Source organism: Cryptomeria japonica, chromosome 1 (genome assembly GCF_030272615.1).
Source record: "Cryptomeria japonica chromosome 1, Sugi_1.0, whole genome shotgun sequence".
NCBI lineage: Eukaryota > Viridiplantae > Streptophyta > Pinopsida > Cupressales > Cupressaceae > Cryptomeria > Cryptomeria japonica.
The window spans coordinates 499,940,641-499,957,337 of record NC_081405.1 but is presented as its reverse complement, the minus strand read 5'-3'; positions in this window follow the sequence as shown (position 1 = coordinate 499,957,337).

The following is a 16,697-nucleotide window of genomic DNA, read 5'->3' as shown; positions in this document are numbered from 1 at the left end:
GCTGGATATGCACAAAATGGATTTGTCAAAAAGGCTTTAGACATTTTCAAGAAAATGAAATTGGAAGGCATAAAGCCAAATTCCACAACCTTTGGCAGCATCCTCCTTGCCTATGAAAAAATAGGAGCTTTGGAACAGGGTATGGACATCCATCAAAGCATAACGGATAGAGGAATTTTGTTAGGTGTTGTACTTGCAAATGCCCTACAAGACATGAATGCAAAATGTGGAAACATGGACAAGGCTCATGAATTGTTTGATACGATGCCACAAAGAGATGTGATCTCATGTGAACAATCAACACGCGCGTATATGAGAGGAAGGGATTGCTGCTACAAAATTGAATGCTTACTCCTCAATCATAGTTCTATGGTTTTACAAGATTAAACTAGGGCAATTAACCACCACATGTATATTTTTTACAACATGAAATTAAAAACTAGGGCAATTTGAATCTACGTCCTACACGGGATTGCAAGCAATGCCACAAATGCCTTCGACGTGGGTTTGATGTTCTTGCGGGTTGAAGTCACCACAGACGCCTACACGGGATTGGAATGCACAAATGAATTCCCCTCTTCTTTTTTTTTAAGTAATGACCGTTGTCATTAGAATTACGACAAACTCAAGCACTTTTTTGAAAAAAAGAAAATTCTCATTGCTAATGCCTTCTTCATTGAAACCAAATGGGAAATTATCGTCAGAATTACGAGAAATGCGGGCATTTTTTCAAAAAAATATCAAATTTGGCCACAGTATACCTTCTCCATCGGGAAACTCAGTCGAAAATCTAGTCCAAATGTATTAGTGTTGGGGGCATTGTCCATGATTGTCGACTCGACCTCTGCAACTTCTACAATATCCTTTTTGGGCTAAGTATCTATTGCACTCATTGCGTTGCATCAACTTAATGAATTTATCTTTTTGAAACTACTTTAGGGTGCCTGATCCCTTGAGTCGATAAGTTCACTAAAGTGGGGGCAAAAATGTAGTATCCTAAATTGTGCCTAGTGAATTTATGACACTTATGCATGGTGCTCAATGCATTAATGACAAACTCATGATCACAATCTCATCATTTTGACATCATGGGCCCCGAAGATAAAGTGCCCCTCTTTTCCCCAAAACCCCATTTGGGATTATCTTTGGAAGGATAAAAGTCCTCCACGCTAATATCTCAATAGATCCATGGAATCTCGCATCTTGCAATTAGTGAGGCACCTTTTGGCGCATTTCCCTTGGCTTGTTTTCGGCTATAACGGCTCTATGCGCCTCTTCCCAGCCTTAAAAGTCCTTTTCTCATTTTGAAGGGTTATACTCTTGGTTACTTCTTGTCTCTTATCTCTCTCTCAGGATCTCATTATGCTTTCTTGAACTCTCTACAAGTGTTCTGAAGCTATCTCTATCCATAGCACTCTTGCAATCATCTTGCAACAATGAGCACGTATTTTGAGATTCATCACACTCGTATCTCAAAAAGGGGGGGTTTGGCTACATGCCTTGTCTTCTCTTTATCATTGCATGCAATTTATCTATCATATATCTAAGTGTATCTATCATCTATGTGCATTTAGCTTATCAATATATCATTTGTATCTATTTACAATAGGGGTTTGCTTCCATTAAGTGGAGTATAGTTTCTATTTGCATTTTATCTTTTATATTTTATCCAATCTATCTATCTGGATACCCGTGGAGGTGGAAACATCAAAGTGGGGGTTTGATTGTGGTAGGCGCTTATACAACCCCAAGATTTTCCCCCATCTTTGTGTGTGCAGGTGGTAAACAAGTTTTGCATAGTCAAGAAGTGTTGTTGTTGGCTTTCTATAGATTTGTTCTCTCTAGTTATATATAGAACAACACGTCATGCAGACGTCCATGCACCACGCTGGTGTCCGAAACCCGAGACCTGTCTAGTTCTTTGGTATAATATTCTCTTAAACTTTGTACTATGTTGTTAGCTTAAATTTTTATGTTTTATCATTTTTGTGCTTAAATCATTCAATTATTTGTTCATTAGTGTGTCTTTACCTTGTTGTTATCCCCTAGCTCACCCTTAGTGCCAGTACAAGTGAGGTAGCAACAAATAGATTTGTTCTCTAAGATTTGTCATCTTAGAGGTGACAAATCTTCTCCTCTACACAAGGTTCTAGGACATCCTTGAGTACCGAATCTTTCCCTACGTAAAATACTATGCTATCAATATATTTTTGTACACTTCAGTGGGATAGTTGGTATATCTCTTGCATTTTCTTTTGAAAACATAGAAAATACCCCCCAAAACTTGGATGTATGCATGAGGATCTATGAATTCCCAAGACTAATATAATATTTGAGCTACTACCAGTTTGTCCTAGCTCCGGTTCTTATCCCCAAATTGTGGTAGTTGTCTAAGAAAATAAAATGTGAGGCAAATTAACAAGCTCCCATATTGGAATGAATAATTTATCCTTTTTATCTAGTTTGCATGCTCTAATAGCTCATATCACAATTTGCAGAGATTGAAATCTTTGCCCTCTTTTATCATCTAGTAGGCTATGTGCACTGAAAATTCTATGGTCGTGCCTTCCCATTTTGTGAAATACACCTTGTTAGCAATCATCTTGGTAGAGTAGAGAACCCCTTTGTTGGTGATGATACTACTATTCAAGATCTTGCCATCAAATATAGCTTCAATAAGCTTCTCCACCTTTTTATTCTTTGTACCCTTCCTAGGTGCTAGGGCTCCTACGTTGATTATCCCAATGACCTTTTGAATGACTTCTTTGGTGATTTGGTGCAGTTCATCCAAATAAATGAAATCATTGTATAAATGAATCAAAACTAGGCAAACCCACTCATGGTCTTGGATGAAGTCTGAGAAATATTAAATACATCAAGATTCTTCTCCACTACCCTTGCAAACTCTTCTTTGTATCCATTATTTATCTTCAAGAGTTCTCTCAGTGTCCCAAAGTTAGTGTGTTTGATCTATGAGTGGTGCATGTATGTATTTCTAGATATCTTTTATATAGATCACATCTCCTAGCACCTTTGAGAAAGCTCCTTCTGGGTGTTGGTATTATGGATGACTTCATCATGTGTTGCATTGGTTTTGTCATTGATGTCAACACTTATCTTTCTGGAGGTCTACTATGTTGATCATCCCAATGACCTTTTGAATGACTTCTTTGGTGATTTGGTGCGGTTCATCCAAATAAATGAAATCATTGTATAAATGAATCAAAACTAGGCAAACCCACTCATGGTCTTGGATGAAGTCTGAGAAATATTAAATACATCAAGATTCTTCTCCACTACCCTTGCATACTCTTCTTTGTATCCATTATTTATCTTCAAGAGTTATCTCAGTGTCTCAAAGTTAGTGTTTTTGATCTATGAGTGGTGCATGTATGTATTTCTAGATATCTTTTATATAGATCACATCTCCTAGCACCTTTGAGAAAGCTCCTTCTGGGTGTTGGCATTATGGACGACTTCATCATGTGTTGCATTGGTTTTGTCATTGATGTCAACACTTATCTTTCTGGAGGTCTACTACTTTGATTTGACACTCTTGTTGATTTGGCACTTTGGTTATATTGGTTTGTTGCTGAACCGACACATTGTGGTCCCAACATGGATATTGGCTTATGCACAGTTGCTGGAATATGTTTCACCGGCAGCTCAGGAAGTTGATGATGAATTGTTATCATCTGGAGATCATTTGGTTATGTCGAAGACATGGATTGGATGTTTGCATTTGGCATTTTTCATATTGGACTGATTGGGTTCACATATTTGCCTTAATCAGTAGATAGGTCCAGGTTATGAACCGACATAGGAAAACATGTTCCAAATTAGCATGCCATAAATTGGAAAGGAATTATTGATTGGATAATGTGTAAATGTATTGAGGCCAACATGTTGTATTGCACCAAGACATATTTTGTAATTGATTTTGATTCTCTATGAAATGGACAAGTGTTAGATTAAATCCTATGGTGGAATAACACACAAAAACAAGGATCAAAGTTAGTTTTATTCAACCAAAAACTAATCTAAGCAAGCATGTCAAAAGAGACACTAAAAACATGATAAAGGATTTAACTATGGAAGTAAATACCACAAGACATCTCCAAATGCCTTTTAACATGCTCTTAGCTCTTTCTCCTTTGTTCCTCTCCTCTCCAAGTTCCAAATTAGTGTAGCTCTCAGCAGCTTTTTGCACTATGGATTCTTATGGAGGTCCAAGATTGTAGATGATTAACTATGCTATGCAAGTGTAAAACAAACTAATTAGACATATTATGAAATGAAATAAGATTTATTTTAGTCCAAAATGATAATATATGTGATTTATGCTAAATACTCTCTCTAAAATTCACTATAGATTAAATACATACAAGTTTACAAGATCTGGATAATGAAGAAATGGGCTCTATTTATAGGAAAAATGGAGCAATGGATGGTTGAGATTGAGTAATCTCAACAAGGGTCAGGATTGAATGATATTCAATCCATGTGAGGGCTTTCAAACCAATCCTAGGATGACAAGTGTCAACTTGAGAGGGGTTGAGAGGAGAGGGAATAAGCATTAAATACTTGACATGACCTGAGAGTTAACTTGGGAGTTAAGGTCAAGGTTGGGTTGAGTGAATAAATTCTTTATTCAAGGAATAAAGTCTTTATCTAATGGATAAACTCTTGTGCAAAGGTAAAAGGGATAACCATGGTCAAAGCAATAAATGCTTGAGGAGACACATGAGTCACATGAGGGTTGAGTTAGGGGTTAACCATAAATGGTCTGTAAGAGCCATAAGTGGTTTGGAAGACTTTAGAGGTTAAATTGTTGAACACACAAAGCATTAAATGCTTTTCAAAGACTTTGAAGTCTTTAAGAAGTGACTCCAAGTTGCTTAGGAATGTGACAATAATTAGGGGATGGATTAGTTTGATTAGGAAGGGTTTAGAAGAATCTAGAAGGGGGTTAGGATTGCAAGTGGGTTTGGTGGGTGAGAGAAAATAGGATTTTAATTTGAAATAAAATTAATTTATTTCAACTTGTGCTTGCAGCTTGCATTTGTAGGAAAATGCAAGTGGGGGGGTTTTAATGATTTAAATAAATGTTTTATTTAATTTATTTAAAAGAAGAAAGTGGATTAAATGAAATAAATAGGATTTATTCATTTAATTCATTGTGAATTTGGTTTAATGAATTAATTAAAATAAATTGAATAATTTATTTAATTAATAGGAGAATGTTTGAAGATGAATTAATTAAATATTAATTTAATTAACTGATGGCTAGTGGATTTTTAATTAAATAAATAGCAAATATTCATTTAAATAAAATGGATAGATTTATGTGACTACATTTGTCCCTCTTTGAGATGGTGCAGTTTATCGCATCGTTTCAAAGAAAGAAACATAGGTGTGAAGAAATGTCCCATAAAATATTAATTTAATGGGTGGCATGCCCCCTCGAGAGATGGGCTGAATTTTTTTGAAAAATCGGGCAATCTCTCAAAAAAGAATGAAAATTGGCAGGGTGGTAGAAGAGAAGATTTTAGCAATTCTGGTGAAAATAGAAGAAATCAGAGATAAAATGAAGAAATGGGAGGCTCAGGAAGTTCACAGGGACCACGACAGTGAGCAAGGGAAAATTAAGGTTACGATGAAGGGTTTATATGGGGAGAAAGGGGTGAAAATAGACTTATTTGTATTCACGACCATAGTGAAATCTGAGCTCTGGTTTTGACTTTTTGGAGGAGCAAGCAGCAGTCAGGATGCCGGTTCCCACAACAGAGCACTGATTAGAGCGCGTTCGTCAATTCTAGTGGCCAGACGACTATTGACCAGTGGTATGTGAATTTGAATTTTTTATTTTTGTGCATTTTTTATATGTTTTTAGCTAGGTCCAAGTTGAATCAAGACAATAGCGCTAAAAATGTGTTTTGGCACTGTTGTTAAATTAATTAGTGCTATTATGCCACTATGGCATTATTGCATGGTGGTTTTAGCACTTTTGTCAAGGTTAGCGCTATTGAATAGCTATTTTAGTGCTTTCATTTGTTTAGCGCTATTGGGTGGTTGATTGAGCGCTTTTGTCAGGATATTAGCACTGTTGTATGTAAGATAGAGATTTTGTGTAGGAAAATAGATGCCCCAGTTTATTTGAACAAAAATCTCTCAATGCTAATGATGGATGGATGGAGAGATGAAGTGAGAGTTGTTTTGAACCATAGCAGCCCTTATGAGACTTATGTCATTAGGATAAATGTCTGTTGAAGTCTAGGTGTGCCATGATTGCTTACCTGTTGAGGCCCGAAGATACTTGATCAAAGTACCTGTTGATAGTCTAGGTTTAAACTTTAAGAAAGTTTGAAATAAAACAACTGATGATGATGGTTGATGCACTTGTGTAGGAGGATCTTCGTGTCTTACAGTTGTGCAAGAGGCATCCCGCCACATAGGTGTTGTGCGATCGGTTGATAGAGGCTGAGGTGGATTGCATTGCAACGATAGGCCTGTACGATGTGATGTATATGCCCATGATTCGGATGAATCACGGTTTGATTACAACATTGGCAGAGCGGTGGCATAGTGAGACATGTATGTTTCACTTATGTAGGGAGAGATGACAGTGACTTTGGAGGATGTATGGCACATCCTGCACATTCCTATTCGAGGAGAGTTGGTGAGTTATGACCGAGCATGGGGGACCCTAGCAGTGTAGAGATTGTTTGAGGAGGATGTGTATATTGATGATGGATCGATAGCCTGGGAGGACATAGCCGCATTGTATGAGCCTTTACCAGCAGTGCTATCAGGTATTGTTGGGGGATTGTTGTGTTTAGATAGACAATCACATGGACTTGCCATTGGTTGGGGTCAGGTGATCAAGCAAATGATTACAGAGGGGACCCGATTTGCATGGGGACCGTGTGTGCTATTGCACTTATATCAAGATCTTCATGAGGTCGCATACTGAGGGAGGGGCTCATTGGGAGTGGGTATCACGTTACTTCATAACTAGGCATGGGAGCATCTACCTATTACCCAACTAGTCAGTTTGAGATTCTGAGTAGTGAATCAGCCCTATGTATACATGTATGGAGGGATGATGAGTCAGCCCCACCTAGGGAAGTTAGAGTGGTGGCGGCTAGCACTGGATGACTTGGATATAGTGATTTGGAGGTTGTACATTGAGTGTGAGCCATGGGAGGATGACATGGAGGTAGTGCCATATGTTTTTATGACTTGATTCCTCATTGGTAGGACAACCTACAATGTGGAGAGACAACTTTCCAGGTAGAGTTCTGAGACAGTTTGGGTGGAGGCAGGAATTGCCTAGGGGATCTAGAGAGTATGCCAGGGTGGTCTGAGAGAGGTACCTAAGGGGGCCAGTATTACCATATGATCAGGCATTAGCATAGTTTCAGATGCTACAGGCGAGACCATGGGACATGTGGCCGAGGATGGTAGATGCAGGGGTGTCTGAGGAGTACATGCAGTATATTGTGACACATCCGATTCCTCGGATATCAGATCTGGCAGAGCTGATTCCAGATTTTGAGGAGAGGGGACGGAGATGGAGAAGGAGAGGAGGTTGTGGAGTAGTAGGTGGATGGGGGAGAGGAGATGGTGGTGGTGGGGATGGATGAGGAGAAGGAGGGGGTGGTGGTTTTGGAGGAGGTGGCGGATTCAAAGGTGGAGGTAGGGGTGGTGGTCGATTATAGCAGAGAGGGAGAGCTGGGCAGCCATTGCAGCTATCTCAGAAACCTTTGATGCAGGGAGGCATGAGATTAGGTGGTAGGGATGCAGGTGAGGGACAGGCACCTATCGATACAGAGGAGGAAGCCATGGGAGAGGGAGCCACTAGGGAGGCACCTATGGATATGGGGGAGGGAGCTACAGGTGGAGATCTATGGGATTATATGATAGGATATTTGCAAACTCGCGTAGATGATTTGGAGGTAGAGGTGGCAGCTAGAGATGTGCATCTATTTGCACGAGAGTCAGAGCTTACTGTGGTGTTGTAGGAGAGGGATGAGGTCGTGGAGAGATTTGTGGCATTGCAGAAGAGAGTACGGGTGGGAGTAGGAGTAGGAGCATAGGGTCCTATGGGGGATGCAATGAGGGAGATGTGACGAGCATAGGAGGAGATAGATTATTGGCGGGGGTTATATGAGCAGGTGGTGCCAGCTAGTCAGCGAGTACTTAGCTATTCATAGATGCAGCAGGCGAGATCAGAGCAGTCTTAGAGGATGCAAAGCAGTGGTGGTGTGATGGGTCCTCCATGAAGAGATAGATAAGGTGGGGCGGGGACTAGTGGGGGAGCAGGTGGTGTTGGTGGTGCAGCATCTAGTTAGAGTGGCATCTGGGAGAGCATTTTGTATGCATGTATTTTATCATTTTATTTTGGACTATGTCTTGGATGGCTCTTAGTATCTGATATTTTGGACATCATTGTACTCTGATACATGTATATTTATGCGATATGATATGATATATGAGGAGATCCCATATTTTGTGATGATATGTATGGATGCTTATGCAGGATGATGATTTTATGATTTTATGCTTTAGATGGAATAGTTGTACTTGCTTTATGTATGTGTTTATGAGATGAGTCCTATACATATCTTTGGATGATGATTTATGCCTACATGATGTCTATATGCATGTTTTATGAATGTGATGCTAATGATGTATATGTAGGTTTATATATGTGTGCATGATGTGTTGGTAATGTAATGCCTTATGTATGTAATGCCATGATGATTATGTATGTATAATAAAATGATGATTATGATGGCTGTTTGGATTTTGATGAGACAATGAGACAATGAGATAATGATATGCAATGGTTTTAGGATTTAATGTGGTAAATGAATGATTTATATATTTAAATGCATCTAGATGTTGATTTAGACGAATGTAACAAATGTAGAGTACAAAATGTTGAAATGATGATTTCTGAATGAACGTATATGGATGATGTATATGAACCTATGTGGAAACAAATGGTTTGGTTTATGGTAAAAAAAAATGATGAAGTGATAGTGATAATGCAATGATAATGCAACTCATGGGTAACTGCACCTTAATGCAATTAAAAAGTAGAATGATTACATGTTGGTAATGAATCCTAAATGAAATGAATTGAATGAGTATGAAAATATACTAAATGGATAAATGAATTCACTTAACTAATGGATGGATAAATAAATGTATGCAACTATGAGAATCTAAACAAACGTATGAAAAATAAGCTTAAATGATAATAAATGATGAGTTGGTAATTGACACTAAATGAATGCATAATAATTGTTAATACAATTAAGGACAATTTATCATATGAATGAATCTAAATGTCATGATTATGCAATGATGAAATGATATAATAACACTAATAAGTGATAATGAACTATATGTAATTTAAATGATATGAAATACACTCGATGCAAATGCAACTAAATGTAATGATGATGAGATGATCATGATAGATGAATGCAAGTTTGTTTAGACTTTGCATGATGCACTGATGATGTATCAAAGTACTTTGTTGTGATTGTATCCAAGACTAGCTCAATTTTTACATAGTTGTTCACATTAATTTTGTTCACACTTGCACCCAAAACTATGTATATGAATAATGAATGAGTAAATGGATGGGAGATATACAACGAAATGCCATATAAACAGATGAGATGAAATGATGATCCATAGTGCTTTATTTTCATCATTGAGCTTTAAAATATTGTAAGAAAATACAAACAACTTGACATAATGATTCAAGATGACCTGAGTAGTTCTTACATGAATTTTGATATAGCAAGTTAATACAAGCAACTTGATATAATGGATCAAGTTGACCTGAGTATTGCTTGCAGAAGAGACAAGGATTATCTCCTTTCATGCATGAATTGGAACATCCTCCTTGATCTTGTGTTGACCATATCCTAAGACAAGTTCATACTGTAATCAGAGATAATCCATTATCGAGTTTGGATGAGGCAATAGGAATCAAAGATGGAGCATGGTACCTATAGGTAAAAAACATATATAAAGAATAAAAGAATATGGACCCTTGATAATGGTTCATGTTCATATGGTTGAGGTATACGCTATAGTTAGCAAGCCATAGTGATCTATGATTGTATTTCGCATAAGATCACATAGCTTAGTGAACTTCCCACGTAGACACCATTAGGACATGCCCCAGTACTTCATCAGAATAATTTGTAGAAGATACACAAACAATGCTAGAGGAACCTAATATGAATAAATAACCTACAAATCAACCAAGTATTTGATAGCTTAAACATAATTTTCTTGTCAAAGAAAATGTCATCTTGTCTTTGTTTTGGTAAGGAAGGATGCATCCTTGTTAAGACAGTTTGCGTGTCGATGTTGATTGTTTGGTTGATCGGATAAGTGGTCATCGTTGGAGTATTTCACAATGTTTTGTTTGGTATTTGCTTTGAAAAATGTATGTACAATGTGTTGCCATGTTTTTGTTTGTTTGATGTTTCCTGATGTTTTTGGATTTTGTGAGATAGTTTTGAGTGTTTTTTGGATTTTCTGAGGCAATTTTTTCAACGTTTTTGGTATTTGTGATGATTGTTTTGAATGTTTTTGGTATTTTGAGAGACATTTTTGAATGTAGAACTCAGTGAATTGCAAAACAATGTAGTATCCACTTCCACCAACTAGATTTAGGGTATTGCCCCCAATTTAGATATGACTATGAAAAAGTGGGATGCGAGACGCATGAAATACTATCCTTGATTGTAGATCAATAACAAGCCATGGTTTTGGACTGATGGAGGAGTGAATGTGATTGCACCAAACCTGAAAAAAAATGGAGCCATAGCCTTTACAAGTGGCGCCTGTTTGCCAGGTTTTCACCATCGCACTTACCCAAGGTGCCACCAGAGTGGTTGTTCACCATTTGGATGTATGATTTTTCTTTACTATTTTCTTCAGGTCATTTATCTGAACGTTTTTGGTGTTTTGCCGATATGTATGGGAGCCTGATGCTTTGTGCAGCTTTTGTATAAAACTATTTGAGGTGCATGTTGTTGATCGGATCTGCTAGTGGTTCTTCTTCTGAAGTAGCCAACTGATATGCCCTGGACCCAAATACAGCAGTGCTAACATATGGACCTAGCCAATTTGATTCAAACTTTCCCTGATGCTCTTGGTTGGGTTGGTTATGGGGATTCTCTTGGAGAACAAGATCACCTACCTCAAATGTACGAGGTCTAACCCAATGATTATAGCTTCTACTCATACATTGTTGATAGGCTTTGAGGTGATTGTATGTAGCTTGTTGCTTCTCATCAAGTAGCTCTAAATCTTGAAGACAGGATACTCGGTATGCTTCATCATCTATGAGATTGTGCAAGGAAACCCATAGAGATGGTATCTCGACCTCAATAGGTAAGATAGCTTCTGCGCCATAGACTAGTGAGTAGGGAGTTGCGCCTGTAGGGGTTCAAATGCTAGTTCGGTATGCCCATAGTGCTGGATTCAATTGAACGTGCCAATGATGACCGATATCATTGACTATCTTCTTAAGGATTCTTAATATGTTCTTGTTTAATGCTTCGGCCTGACCATTTCCTTGTGGGTAATAGGGAGTGGAAAAGCGGTGTTGGATGTGAAACTTCTCACAGAGCTCAGGAACATCCTGATTCTTAAATGAAAGTCCATTATCTATGATGATGGACATGGGTACACCATACCAGCATATGATGTAATTAAGGATGAATGAGGTGATCTGTTTGTCGATGACTTGGGTAAGTGGAACAACTTCGATCCACTTTGTAAAGTATTCGGTGGTGGTAATAATGAATTTGTGGTCGTTGGATGAAGATGGATGGATTTTACCCACAAGGTCAAGGCCCCATTGACAAAAAGCCCATGGTGTTGTGATTGGTTGCAATTCTTGTGCCGGTGCATGTATCAAGTCTCCATGAACTTGGCATTTCTTGCACTTTCTGACAAAGTAGTAGCAGTCTTTTTCCATACATGGCCAATAGTATCTAGTGCATAGGAGTTTTTTGGCTAGTGATGGACCACTTGCATGAGTTCCACAAATTCCTTCATGTACCTCTTCCAAGGCCTTTGTTATCTCATCATGTTCCAAACATCGAAGGAGAGTACCATCAAGACTGTGTTGGTATAGGGTTTCAGCAATAATGGTATATCGAGTAGTTTGGTGAATGAAGGTTTTACGTTGGTTATTTGATTGGTTAGGAGGAAGTGTGTGATCATGGAGGTAGGTGTATAACTCACTGTACCATGGGGATTCAGACTCGATAAGGTGACATATCATCTCATTTTTAGGGATATCATAAGCAGGGATCCAAAGCTATTCTACCAAGAACTCATAGTGTGTTGAATTCTGTGGAAGATCTAGGAGAGATGCAATGGTAGCCATAGCGTCATCAGCTCAATTCTGATCTCTGGGTATCTGCTCAAAGGTGATAGTAATGAATGATGTTTTTAATTTGTCCACCATTTGTTTGTATGGCATGAGTTTTTCATTTTTAGTTTGATATTCATCAATTGCTTGTCGAATGACCAGTTGAGAGTCTCCATATACTTGCAGTTCTTGTAACTTCCATTGTATGGCTAGCCTGAGTCCTATGATCAAGGGCTCATACTCTGCTATGTTGTTTGTGCATGGAAAGGTAAGCCTGTAAGACTTTGGGATGTTGTCGCCTTGAGGTGTGATAAATAGAATGCTTGCCCCCGAGCCATGCCTAGTGTATGAACCATCAAAGTATAGTTTCCATGGTTGTGCTGTTGTGATCATGAATATCTCTTCATCTGAAAAATTAGAAATGAGAGGATGATTCCCTGTGAATGGTGCATCAGCCAATTGATCTGCAATGACTTGACCCTTAATAACTTTATGGTCCACATACTCGATGTCAAATTCACTTAGAATCATCACCCATTTGGCCAAGCAACCTGTCAATGCTTCTTTGCTGAGTAAGTACTTGAGTGGATCAATCTTTGCAATGAGTTATACTTTATGTGTCAATAAATAGTGCGTTAGTTTAGTAGCTACCAAGATTACTGCTAGGCAAGCTCTCTCAATAGGTGTGTAATTGAGTTCATAGCCAACCAATGTACGAGAGACGTAGTAAACAAGACACTCTTTCCCTTCTGCATTATGTTGTGCCAATAGTGCACCCAATGTTGTACTTTTTGCTGATCTATAGAGTAACAAAGGCCTACTTGGATCTGGTGGGATCAGTAATGGCATATTCATGAGATAATCTTTAAGCATCTGGAATGATTGCTGGCATCTGGTATCCCACTGAAAGCAAATGTTCTTGTTTAATAAGTCTGTAAATGGGTGACACTTATCTGCGAGTTGTGCAATGAATCTTCAGATGGATTGAAGCTGCCCTTGTAGTGTCTTTAGCTGGTTGATGTTCTTTGGTGGTAGCATGTCCATGATTTCCTTGACTTTTGTTGGGTTGACCTCAATACCTTTTCTTAAGACAATGTATCCTAGAAGTTTCCTGGAGGTTACTGCAAAGACACATTTCTTTGGGTTGAGTTGCACATGATATTGTTCCAGTTTGTCAAAGATTTTCTCTAATATTTCTATATGACCTTCTCTTGTGAGTGATTTTGCTAGTAAGTCATCAACATAATCTTCCATTATGGTATGCATCATGTCATGGAAGATGGTGGTCATTGCTCATTGATAAGTCGCTCCTGCATTATTTAGACCAAAAGGCATTGCATTCCAGTAGTATGTTCCCCATGGACATGTGAAGGTCGTCTTATGTTGATCCTCTGGTGCGATCTGTATCTAATTGTATCCTAAAAAGCCATCCATGAGTGAAATAATGGCATGTCCTGTTGTTAGGTCCACTATTATGTCAATGTTTGGTAGGGGGAAGTCATCTTTAGGACATGCTTTGTTCAGATCTCTGAAGTCAGTATAGATAGGGATGCCCCCATTTGGTTTGCCAATAGGCACAATATTAGATATCCATTCTGCATAATCAATGGGTCTAATAAAACCAACATCTAGGAGTTTCTTGAGTTCTTCTTTGACTAATACCGCAATCTGAGGATGCATCTTGTGAAGTTTCTACTTGACAGTTTTGGCTCCTTCTACTATGGTGAGGTGATGCATGACTAAATCTGAACAAAGACTAGGCATGTCTGCATATGACCATGTAAATCTGATCTGACGCTTCTGGAAGAACTCTACAAACTTAGGTTGTTTCTTTGGAGTTAAAAGAGATGCCATATGTATGTGGTGAGGAGTTTCAGGAGTCCCCATGTTGTATTCTTTTGTCTCTTCAATGAGAATTGTTGATCATTCTTGTTGTGTACTAGAAGGGAGAATGTCAAACCTTTCATCCTCAGGCACCTCAGAGAGGTTTTCACCATTGGATACAATCTTTCTTTTTACTTTTGTGGGATCAAATAGTGCCACAGTGTGGTTTTCACTTGAAGATCCATGTTTTATTGTTATATTTTTGCAGCTGAAAGGTTTGGCATCCACCCCAAAGTATGTTGTGTGGTTAAGTTCTATGGTGAATCCAGCTTTGTGATCCCTACTTGGTATGTTATCCCGTAGTCCCAAAAAGTCAATGATTGCCTCATCGTTTTGGAAATGGTCAAGACATGGGGGATTAGGTTGGTTCCATTCGATGAGTTCAGGATGGATAATGGGCATTACCTCATTGATTAGGTTAAGTTCATTAGATGTGTCAGCGAGGGTGAAGACGTTGTGGTGAAGGTTGTTGATGGTACTCTCCATGTTAGAATCAAGCATAGGATGTGACGTAGGGTCTATGGAAGATGTTTCTAGCTCAGGAACACAAGAGGTCTTTATCTATGCTTCTCCGTAAATAGGGATATCTTTGTGAGGTGGAGGTGGTGATGTGTCTTCCTCATCTGAAGTGTTAAGCTGTATGGAATCAAATTCCCATTGATGTGAGTTAGTCTCTGAGTCACTTTCTAGTAGCCGATTACTGTACCATATTGGGATATCTTTTGAGTTAAACACTACAGGTGTGATTGGCTGATGTACCATTGTAGATGAAATGATCGATGCTGCAGGAAGGATTATGGGGATCAATGAGTCCGATATGGGGAGTATATGTAGTGTTGATTCTACTGCTTCTGTTGGAATTGCTGATGTCATAGATACTGTTGTGGGTTCTGATACAGTTGCTGCTGCTAATGGTACTATTGATGTTATTGCTGCTATTGATCAAATCACTGGTTTGATTGGTGGGATGATTGGGGATGTGGATGGTTTTGCTGGGATTTTTAGCCTCAATGGAGCAGTTGCCATGGTGTTTGATGTTGCTATTATAATCAAAGGTGACCTCTTTGTAATAGGCTAATATAAAGGTTGGCTAGGTTTTCCTTTGAATCTGAGCTTAGGAAAGATCTCCTTTTGAAAGCCTAGGCCAGTGTTATCTTTGGGCTTTAATTCCAGATGTGGTGGTTCATGTTGTGCTTGCTTGCAAGGTCCTAGAGCACTCTGACCATCATAACTCATTCTTCACATAATAAGAAGGCCTTTTCCATACTAATATGTGGGAATCTTAGCTTGCAGGATTTCTATGGTGATGGGATCTTTATAGATCCATTCTACTAAGTGTTCATCTCTGGTCTCTTCTTCTTGACTCTTTCCAAGGATGAATGGCGTCAAAGTACATGTTGGTTTGATCAGTGGCGTTTGAAGTAACCGTTGAGGTTTACCATGTGTTCTAGGAGAAGTGGGCATTTGTCCAACACAAAAGAGTTGGCTGAGATTGCATTCCCCAGGACCTTCCTCTGCTATCTTCATCTTGAGCTTCTCTTGCTTGTGTATAGTAGTATTTGAACTAGAAAGAGAGGCTGGACCTACGTATGATGTGGAGGAGATGGCTTCTCTATTGTTGGGAATGGTAATCTCTGGTTGATGACTGATATTATGACAATATGCAAAGGGGTTTGCATCACCCAAGATTGTGATTTCTACACCATTATGCGAGAACTTGATACATTGATGGTAGGTGGATGGGACAGCTTGCATGGCATGTATCCAAGGTCTTCCTAACAATAAATTGTATGGCAGAGGAAGGTCAAGAACTTGACAGATGATGTGTTTCACCACAGAGCCCACTCGGATTGGTAGTACCACAGCTCCTTTGGATGAACACTCTGCATCATCATAGGCTTTGATTGTGATCTTCTTGTAGGGATCCACTGATTCAATTGCATATCCCAAAGCTATGAGTAATTGTAGAGTAAAGATATTCAGGTCCGCTCCATCATTATCAATCAAGACTTGCTTGATCCTATGTTGGTTGATAAACCCTTCAATATGGAGTGAGGTGTTGTGAGGTTGTTGGAAGGAGGAGTTGTCACTTTCAGAGTAAGTGAGACAAGGTGATGACCTTAGGTTCCCAACCATAGCTTGGAACTGATCAGTATTTAGGTTTGTAGGGATCGATGCCTCTTGGAGAGCTTGATCCAAGATTGTTTTATGGGATGGCGATAGGCACAATAGCTCTAAGATAGATATTAGTGTGGGCATTTTGTCTAACTATTCCACAAGATTATACTACTTTGGGATAGATGAGGTGCCTTCTGGAGCTGCTTTTATGGTAATCTTGATGTGTTGTGTAACAACATTGCAAGTGGAGCTGGGATTTTTTATGGTTATAGTTGCA